Below are 10,000 nucleotides of genomic sequence, written 5' to 3'. Positions count from 1 at the left end.
TCTAAAATTGTGCCGGGTGAGTGATAAGAAAACATGATCTAAAGGAGAGTCTAGGTATAGCAACCACGAGGGTGGGCTTCATGCCCCTAAAATTGATTCAACGTTGGCATCCACCATTTCAAAATCTGACATATCCATCCGCCCTAACAGCGGCATTGAATCAATGAGGGGGGCACGGGAGAGGCTCTCGGCAACCACCTCTCCCATTGTAGCCATGATAGGCACGCAAAATTTTTTTTCTAGAGTGCCAAGCACCCACCTCATGGCTAGAGACAAGGGCTCACCAATAGATCAACTTCGAAATCACAGAACAGACATGGTGTAGAATGGCAACTGCTGCCAAGTCTCTTCCGTAATTGCGTCGGTCGAGTGATCGAAAAAGGTGATCTAAGAGATGGTCCAAGCGTAGGCATTTGTTGGGGTAATTGCACCGATGGAAAAAATTTATACAATACCCGAGCAACACCAGACGGAGGTGCTAGACAAGGGCTCCCATTTTAGATCGAGTTTTAAAATCACCAAGAAGACGCGGTGAGGGCTAGCAACCACTGCTAAACCTTTTTCTGAAATTGTGCCAGCTGAGTGACAAGAAATCATGATCTAAAGGAGAGTCTAGGAATAGCACCCTCGAAGGTGGGCTTTATGCCCTTCTAATTGATTCAACGTCGGCGTCCACCGTTTCAAAATCTGACATATCCATCTGCCTTGACAGCGGCATTGAATCAATGAGCTGGGCACGGGAGAGGCTCGCGGCAACCACCTCTCCCATTGTGGCCGCAATAGGCTCGCAAAAAATTTTGCCAGAGCGCCAAGCACCCACCTCATGGCTATAGACAAGGGCTCACCATTAGATCAACTTCGAAATCGCAGAACAGATGAGGTGTAGAATGGCAACCACTACCAAGTCTCTTCTGTAATTGCGTCGATCGAGTGATTGAAGAAGGTGAACTAAGAGAGGGTCCAAGCGTGTAGGCATTCATTGGGGGATTCGCGTCGATGGCAAAAATTTGTGCAATACCTGAGCAACACCGAATGAAGGTGGTAGACGAGGACTCCCATTTTAGATCGAGTTTTAAAATCGCCAAGTAGATGCGGTGAGGGCTGGCAACCGCTGCCAAACCTTTTTCCAAAATTGCACCAGCTGAGTGACAAGAAAACATGATCTAAAGGAGAGTCCAGGAATAGCACCCTCGAGGGTGGGCTTCATGCCCCTCTAATTGATTCAACGTCAGCATCCACCATTTAAAAATCCCACATTTCTATCCACCCTGGCAGCGGCATTGAATCAATGAGGGGGGCACGAGAGAGGCTCGCGACAACCACCTCTTCCATTGTAGTTGTGATAGGCACGCAAAAAAAATTTCTAGAGTGCCAAGCACCCACCCCATGGCTAGAGACAAGGGCTCGCCATTAGATCAACTTTGAAATTGCTGAACAGACGCACTGTAGAATGGCAACCGCTACCAAGTCTCTTTTGTAGTTGCGTCGGTCGAGTGATTGAAGAAGGTGATCTAAGAGAGGGTCCAAGCATAGGCATTCATTGGGGGATTCACGCCGATGGCATAAATTTATGCAATACTCGAGCAACACCAGATGAAGGTGCTAGACGAGGGCTCCCATTTTAGATCAAGTTTTAAAATCACCAAGTAGATGTGGTGAGGGATGGCAACCGCTGCCAAACCTTTATCCGAAATTGCGCCAGCTGAGTGACAAGAAAACATGATCTAAAGGAGAGTCTAGGAATAGCACCCTCGAGGGTGGGCTTCATGCCCCTCTGATTGATTCAACGTCAGCGTCCACCATTTCAATATTCGACATATCCATCCACCCTGACAGCAGCGTTGAATCAATGTGGGGGGCATGGGAGAGGCTCACGGCAACCACCTCTCCCATTGTAGCCGTGATAGGGACGCAAAATTTTTTTCTAGAGTGACAAGCACCCACCTCATGGCTAGAGACAAGGGCTTGCCACTAGATCAACTTTGAAATCACTGAACAGATGCACTGTAGAATGGTAACTACTGCCAAGTCTCTTCCGTAGTTGCGTCGGTCGAGTGATCGAAGAAGGTGATCTAAGAGAGGGTCCAAGCATAGGCATTCATTGGGGGATTCGCGCCGATGGCATAATTTTATGCAATACCCGAGCAACACTAGACGGAGGTGCTAGACGAGGGCTCCTGTTTTAGATTGAGTTTTAAAATCACCAAGTAGACGTGGTGAGGGATGGCAACCGCTGCCAAACCCTTTTCCGAAATTGCGCCAGCTGAGTGAAAAGAAAACATGATCTAAAGGAGAGTCGAGGAATAGCACATCAAGGGTGGGCTTCATGCCCCTCTAATTGATTCAACGTCGGCGTCCACCGTTTCAAAATCTGACATATCCATCCTCCTTGACACCTGCGTTGAATCAATGAGAGGGGCACGACAGAGGCTTGTGGCAACCACCTCTCCTATATAAGCTATTAGTGCGAGGCTTGCTCTACATTACAAATTAGCGAACACACCGACATCCACCTTAAAAATCCAAATCCTTTAAAATTCCTACCAAACAGCCATTCACGACCCAATTTTTTATGAGGTCAGCAGAGGAGCAAAAGATTGTCATCGGTTAGGAGATGTGAGTTCATGGAGCCAAGGGACTGAAATGGTCATCGAGCTCATCCGATCAACTGGATGAATTTCACCTTGAAGGGGCCCAATCCAAAAGTTCCAGAGGTCATCTCCTGGAACTCTCAAGAACAAGGCCCATCTTACATGCAAACTCTGCTACTACGCAAACATAGGTTGTAATTAAAGAGAAATTGCGAGGCCGTCACAATGGCCTGAGGCCAATACTCTGACTAAGTCAATTTTCTCTAACAATCACCATGTCGCCATTCACAGACGGATCTCCCCATTCACTTGTGATGCGATGCACAATCCAAGTGCTAGACGCGAGCTCACCCTTGAAAGAAAGACCACTTTCCAAGAAATCCCCCATTCACTTGTGATGCGATGCACAACCCAAGTGCTAGACGCGAGCTTAGCCTTGAAAGAGAGACCACTTTCCAAGACATCCCCCGATGACACACTAGAATGACAACTGCTGTCGAACCATTCCCAATGTTGTGCTGATCGAGTTGGCACAGAGGCGACCTTATGGAGCTCCCGCATAGCAATCGGGATGTGCCTTCATACCCATCTCTCACAAAAACCAATCTTAGCTGTGAACAAATTTCACTGCAATGACACCATTGGAACGATTACCGCTGTCGAACAACTCCCGAATTTGTGCTGATGGAGTGAGAAAGAATAGCAACTTTGGGGAGCCGTGCATCGCAAAGGGGCTGCTGCTTCATTCCGCTCTTATATATAGATCTGATGTCATTGATTTTGTTTGGAATCCGAGGCTGCATTCGTCCTTGCTCACACAAGCAATGGCTCTTCTCATCGAATGGCCACGGGGAGCTTTTGATCACAAAGGCTCCCTTGTCACTCGTGATGCGCAGCCCAACTGCTTTTCGAAATTGCGCCAGCTGAGTGACAAGAAAACATGATCTAAAGGAGAGTCGAGGAATAGCACCTCGAGGGTGGGCTTCATGCCCCTCCAATTGATTCAACGTCGGCATCCACTGTTTCAAAGTCCGACATTTCCATCCACCTTGACACCGCCGTTGAATCAATGAGAGGGGCACGGGAGAGGTTCGCAGCAACAACCTCTCCTATATAAGCTATTAGTGCGAGGCTCACTCTACATTAGAAATTAGCAAACACACTGACATCCGCCATAAAAATCCAAATTGTTGAAAATTTTGACCAAACAGCCATCCACGACCCAATTTATTATGAGGTCGTCTAAGGAGCAAAAGATTGTCATCGGTTAGGAGATGTGAATTCATGGAGCCAAGGGACTAAAATGGTCATCGAGCTCATCCGATCAACTGGATGAATTTCACCTTGAACAGGCCCAATCCAAAAGTTTCGGAGGTCATCTCCTGGAACTCTTGAGAACAAGGACCATCTTACTTGCAAACTCTGCTACTGCGCAAACATAGGTTGCAATTAAAGAGAAATTGCAAGGCCAATGCTCTGACTAAGTCAATTTTATCTTGCAATCACCATGCCGCCATTCACAGAGAGATCTCCCCTTTCACTTGCGACGCGACGCACAATCCAAGTGATAGACGCGAGCTCGCCCTTGAAAGGCCACTTTCCAAGACATCCCCTGATGACACATTGGAATGACAACCACTATCGAACCATTCCCAATGTTGTGCTGATTGAGTTGGTACAGAGGCGACCTTAGGGAGCTCCCGCGTAGCAATCGGGATGTGCTATCATACCCATCTCTCAAAAAAACCAATCTTAGCTATGAACAAATTGGGATGGCTTCACGACAGCTGGATGGGATTTGAATTCATGGAGCCAAGGGAGTGAAATGGTCATCGAGCTCATCCGATCAACTGGATGAATTTCACCTTGAAGGGGCCCAATCCAAAAGTTCCAAAGGTCATCTCCTGGAACTGTCAAGAACAAAGGCCAATCTTACATGCAAATTCTGCTACTGCGCAAACATAGGTTGCAATTATAGAGAAATTGCAACACCGTCACAATGGCCCGAGGCCAATGCTCTGAATGCTAAGTCAATTTTCTCTTGCAATCACCATGCCGCCGTTCACAGAGAGATCTCCCCATTAACTTGTGACGACGCACAATCCAAGTGCTAGACGCGATCTCGCCCTTGGAAGGCCACGTTCCAAGACATCCCGATGACACATTGGAATGACAACCACTGTCGAACCATTCCCAATGTTGTGCCGATCGAGTTGGCACAGAGGCGATCTTAGGGAGCTCCCGCTTATCGATCGGGAAGTGCTTTCATACCCATCTCTCACAAAAACAAATGTTAGTTGAACAATTTTAGAATCCAAGGCTCGTATCCATCGATATCGTCGGCACTGGGTCTATATTCAAAGGCCATGGAGAGGTTCCAATAAGAGAAGCTCCCCAGCTCGCTTGCACAAACATCCCCAAATGCTAGACGCAAGCTCCTGCCCTTACCATCGCTCTCCAGATCACCGCAATGACACATTGGAACGACCACTGCTATCAAACAACTCTCAAATTTGTGCCGATGGAGTGAGAAAGAACAGCCAGATCGGGTCGATGAAAACAGCTAAGCCAGATCGGGTCGGCCAGCATGGCTCGGCAACCATTTTTCTCTGAGAGCTTTCGATATTAAAGCTCCCATGTAGCCATGATAAATACACCATGACAAAATTGCTAGAGCGCTGAGCACCCATAGCAAATTGCCATTATACCAAGCAACGCCGGAGTGCTAGACAAGGGCTCACGTTTAGATCAAGTTTTAAAATCACCAAAAAGACACGCCATGGATCGGCAACCGCTGCCTCACATTTTCCAAAATTGAGTCATCAAAAAACATGATCTAAAGGAGAGCCGAGGAAAAGCACTGAGATCGCTTCATGCCCCTTTCATTCATTCAACATCAGCATACACTATTTGAAAACCCAACAATCTGATCCGCCTAGACACCAATGTTGAATCAATGAAAGGGGCATGGGAGAGGCTCGCGACAACAACCTCTCGTATATAAGCTATTAGCGCGAGGCTCGCTCTGCATTAGAAATCTGTGATAGCGCGGACAACTCCCTTAAAAATCCAATTCAATGAAAAATGTGACCAAAAAGGCCATCCACGACACCATTTTTTGAGCTCGCCCAGATCATCTCGACCAGAATGGCTCGCCCAGATCGGCTCGGCCAGCATGGCTCGCCCAGATCGGCTCGGCCAGCATGGTGACTTGCTGACTTGGTGAGAGTACTTCAAACTGTCAAGAACAAAGGCCAATCTAACATGCAAACTCTGCTACTGTGCAAACATAGGTTGCTATTATAGAGAAATTGCAAGGCCATCACAATGGCCTGAGGCCAATGCTCTGACTGCTAAGTCAATTTTCTCTTGCAATCGCCATGCTGCCGTTCACAGAGAGATCTCCCCATTCACTTGTGACGATGCACAATCCAAGTGCTAGACGCGAGCTTGCCCTTGAAAGGCCGCGTTCCAAGACATCCCGATGACACATTGGAATGACAACCACTGTCGAACCATTCCCAATGTTGTGCTGATCGAGTTGGCATAGAGGCGATCTTAGGGAACTCCCGCGTATCAATCGGGAAGTGCTTATATACCCAACTCTCACAAAAACAAATGTTAGCTGAACAATTTTATACTCCAAGGCTCGTATCCATCGATATCGTCGGCACTGGGTCTATATTCAAAGGCCACAGAGAGGTTTCGATAAGAGAAGCTCCCCTGCTCGCTTGCACAAACATCCGCAAATGCTAGACGCAAGCTCCCGCCCTTAGCATCGCTCTCCAGATCACCGCAATGACACATTGGAATGACAACCGATGCCTCTAATCATTTGCTTTACCCGATAAAACTCGCACATGAGCTCCAGCTATCCTGAGGGAAACTTCAGAGGAAACCAACTACTAGACGGTTTGATTAGTCTTTCGCCCCTATACCCAAGTCAGACAAACAATTTGCACGTCAGTATCGCTGTGGGCCTCCACCAGAGTTTCCTCTAGCTTCGCCCTGCTCAGGCATAGTTCACCATCTTTCGGGTCCCAACAGGTGTGCTCACACTCAAACCCTTCACAGAAGATCAGGGTCGGTCGACGGTGCACCCCCTGAGAGGGGATCTCGCTAGTCAGCTTCCTTGCGCCTCACGGGTTTTCCCAACCTGCCAACTCACACACATGTTAGACTCCTTGGTCCGTGTTTCAAGACGGGTCGGATGGAAAGCCCGCTGGCCAGTGCCACGAGCGCACAGGTGCCCAAGAGCCCACCGTAAAGGTGCATGTTTTGCTCCTTGACTGCCGCGACAGAAGTATTTGTGCAACTAGAAGGTTGTGCTTGTGCCGCTGCGATAGCCCGTGCTGGAACATCCCCCGAACCGAGCGGCGGATCGGCTCACACCGTTCTACATCCGACCGGGGCACATCGCCAGCCTCCATCCGCTTCCCTCTCAGCAATTTCAAGCACTCATTAACTCTCTTTTCAAAGTCCTTTTTATCTTTCCCTCGCGGTACTTGTTCGCTATTGGTCTCTCGCCCGTATTTAGCCTTGGACAGAATTTACCACCTGATTAGGGCTGCATTCCCAAACAACCCGACTCGCCGACAGCACCTCGTGGTGCTATAGGGTCCAGGACCGATGGGGCTCTCACCCTCTCTAGCGCCCCCTTCCAGGGGACCTGGGCCTGGTCCATCATTGAGGACACTTCTATAGACTACAATTCGACAGGCACGGCCATCGATTTTCATGCTGGGCTCTTCTCGGTTCGCTCACCGTTACTAGGGGAATCCTAGTAAGTTTCTTTTCCTCAGCTTATTGATATGCTTAAACTCAGTGGGTACTCACGCCTGACTTAGGGATGCAGTAGAGATACAGCAATGCCCGCATTGTGGCAGGCCACTGAGCCCAGAATAAAGTTCCTCGTGAGGAATCGTTCGATCGGCGCAAACCAATGCTGGCCTTTGCGAGCCACCGCTCGTCGTGATGGATTGACAGACCTCGTGCTCATTTTAGCTGATTGCGCACCACTTGTGGACACGAATGGCCATCTCTGCTCCTCGCTGGGGAGGGAAAAATTTTGTAGTGCAACCCCCAAGCAGACGTGCCCTTGGCCGAGGCCTCGGGCGCAACTTGCGTTCAAAGACTTGATGATTCACGAGATTCTGCAATTCACACTAAGTATCACATTTCGCTACATTCTTCATCGTGGTGAGAGTCGAGATATCCATTGCCGAGAGTCATTATTTTGTTTTGTTTTTGCCTTTCGACGACGCAAGCGTGCAAGGCACTGGCTCGCGCTTCGTTCTTTGGATTTCTAAGGTGCACAATGCACCCGTGTGTTGTTGGGTGTTGACACATCCTAAACCCCGAGCACCCAATGGGTGTGACAAGGAACGTTGTGGTGTGTCCCTGCCCCATCCCCTCGCAAAGGTGGGAGGTGACGCATGGGAGAGCCGTGTCAGCGGATAGGGCCCCTGCCCCGCAAATCATGCGAGTGCACCCATCCTAAACACAGAACGCTCCAAGCGATGAGTCAACACACCTGGGCAAGGCAACAGGGGGTTGCGGCAGTCCTGACTTGCCGCTGTCGAAATGACAGATCCCTGGCACAGCGCTGCGCATGCGATCAGACCATGAAATCTCAACGGAGGACGAGGCCCAGACCCCCTCTGAACTACAACCAAGCAGAGACCTCTTGCTCCGACACGGACGTCGTTCGAAGGCACCGATCCTAATCTAGATTGCATCCGAGTCTCTTCTTCGCCCCGTGGGGAATCCATGCTTTCGATCAAGGGCATTTGATGTAACCCTTGACCTCGACGGCGCTGGACCCGTAGCTTGGCCGTCCGGCACATTGCTGCAGGGCCGAGTGTCCACATGTTGCTATCACCTTGAAGGGGCCCAATCCAAAAAGTTCCGGAGGTCATCTCCTGGAACTCTCGAGAACAAGGCCCATCTTACATGCAAACTCTGCTACTGCGCAAACATTGGTTGCAATTAAAGAAAAATTGTGAGGCCGTCACAATGGCTCGAGGCTAATGCTCCGACTAAGTCAATTTTCTCATGCAATCACCATGCCGCCGTTCACAGAGGGATCTCCCTATTCACTTGTGACGCGACGCACAATCCAAGTGCTAGACACGAGCTCGCCCTTGAAAGAAAGACCACTTTCCAAGACATCCCCCATTCACTTGTGATGTGACACACAACCCAAGTGCTAGATGCGAGCTTGCCCTTGAAAGGGAGACCACTTTCCAAGACATCCCCCGATGACACATTGGAACGACAATCATTGTTGAACCATTCCCAATGTTTTTCCGACCGAGTTGGCATAGAGGCGACCTTAGGGAGCTCTTGCATAGAAATCGGGATGTGTTTTCATACCCATCTCTCACAAAAACCAATCGTAGCTGTGAACAAATTTCGCCGCAATGAAACCATTGGAACGATGACCACTGTCGAACAACTCCTGAATTTGTACGGATGGAGTGAGAAAGAATAGCAACTTTGGGGAGCCATGCATCGCAAATAGGCTGCTGCTTCATTCTGCTCTTATATATAGATCCGATGTTGTTGATTTCGTTTGGAATCCGAGGCTGCATTCGTCCTTGCTCACACAAGCAATGGCTCTTCTCATCGAATGGCCACGGGGAGCTTCCGATCACAAAGGCTCCCTTGTCACCCGTGATGCGCAGCACAATCCAAGTGATAGACGCGAGCTCGCCCTTGAGAGGCCACTTTCAAAGACATCCCCCGATGACACATTGGAACGACAACCGCTGTCGAACCATTCCTAATGTTGTGCCGATCAAGTTGGCATAGAGGTGACCTTAGGGAGCTCTCGCGTAGCAATCAGGATGTGCTTTTGTACCCATCTCTCACAAAAACTAATCTTAGTTGTGAACAAATTTTGTACCACTATGATGAAAGTATTTGTGCAACCGAGTGGCAGATTGGCTCACACCATTTCACATCCAACCGGGGCACATCATCGGCCTCCATCCTCTTCCCTCCTGGCAATTTCAAGCACTCTTTATCTCTCTTTTCAAAGTCCTTTTCATCTTTCCCTCGCGATACTTGTTTGCTATCAGTCTCTTGCCCATATTTAGCCTTGGAGAGAATTTACCACCTGATTAGGGCTGTATTCCCAAACAACCCGACTCACCAACAGCGCCTCGTGGTGCGATAGGGTCCGAGCCTAATGGGGCTCTCACCCTCTCCAGTGCCCCCTTCCAGGGGACTTGGGCCTGGTCCGTCGCTGAGGATGCTTCTACAGACTACAATTCGATAGGCGCGGCCATCAATTTTCATGCTGGGCTCTTCCCGATTCGCTCACCGTTACTAGGGGAATCCTGGTAAGTTTCTTTTCCTCCGCTTATTGAAATGCTTAAACTCAGTGGGTACTCACACCTAACTTG

The 10,000-nt window shown here is 49.1% G+C and overlaps 1 non-coding gene across 1 annotated transcript; it reads right to left on the bottom strand.

The window, feature by feature from the left end:
* Window positions 1-7,667: 7,667 nt before the first annotated feature.
* Window positions 7,668-7,821, bottom strand: LOC149579000 (5.8S ribosomal RNA). Its single transcript, XR_016358031.1, has one exon. It is a non-coding gene; the product is annotated as a 5.8S ribosomal RNA (ribosomal RNA).
* Window positions 7,822-10,000: the final 2,179 nt, after the last annotated feature.

Source organism: Cupressus sempervirens, chromosome 1 (assembly GCF_028749045.1).
Source record: "Cupressus sempervirens isolate cs-2001-9-10 chromosome 1, ASM2874904v1, whole genome shotgun sequence".
Taxonomy (NCBI): domain Eukaryota; kingdom Viridiplantae; phylum Streptophyta; class Pinopsida; order Cupressales; family Cupressaceae; genus Cupressus; species Cupressus sempervirens.
Note: the sequence above shows the minus strand (reverse complement) of the source record. Positions and strands in the feature narration are given on the sequence as shown.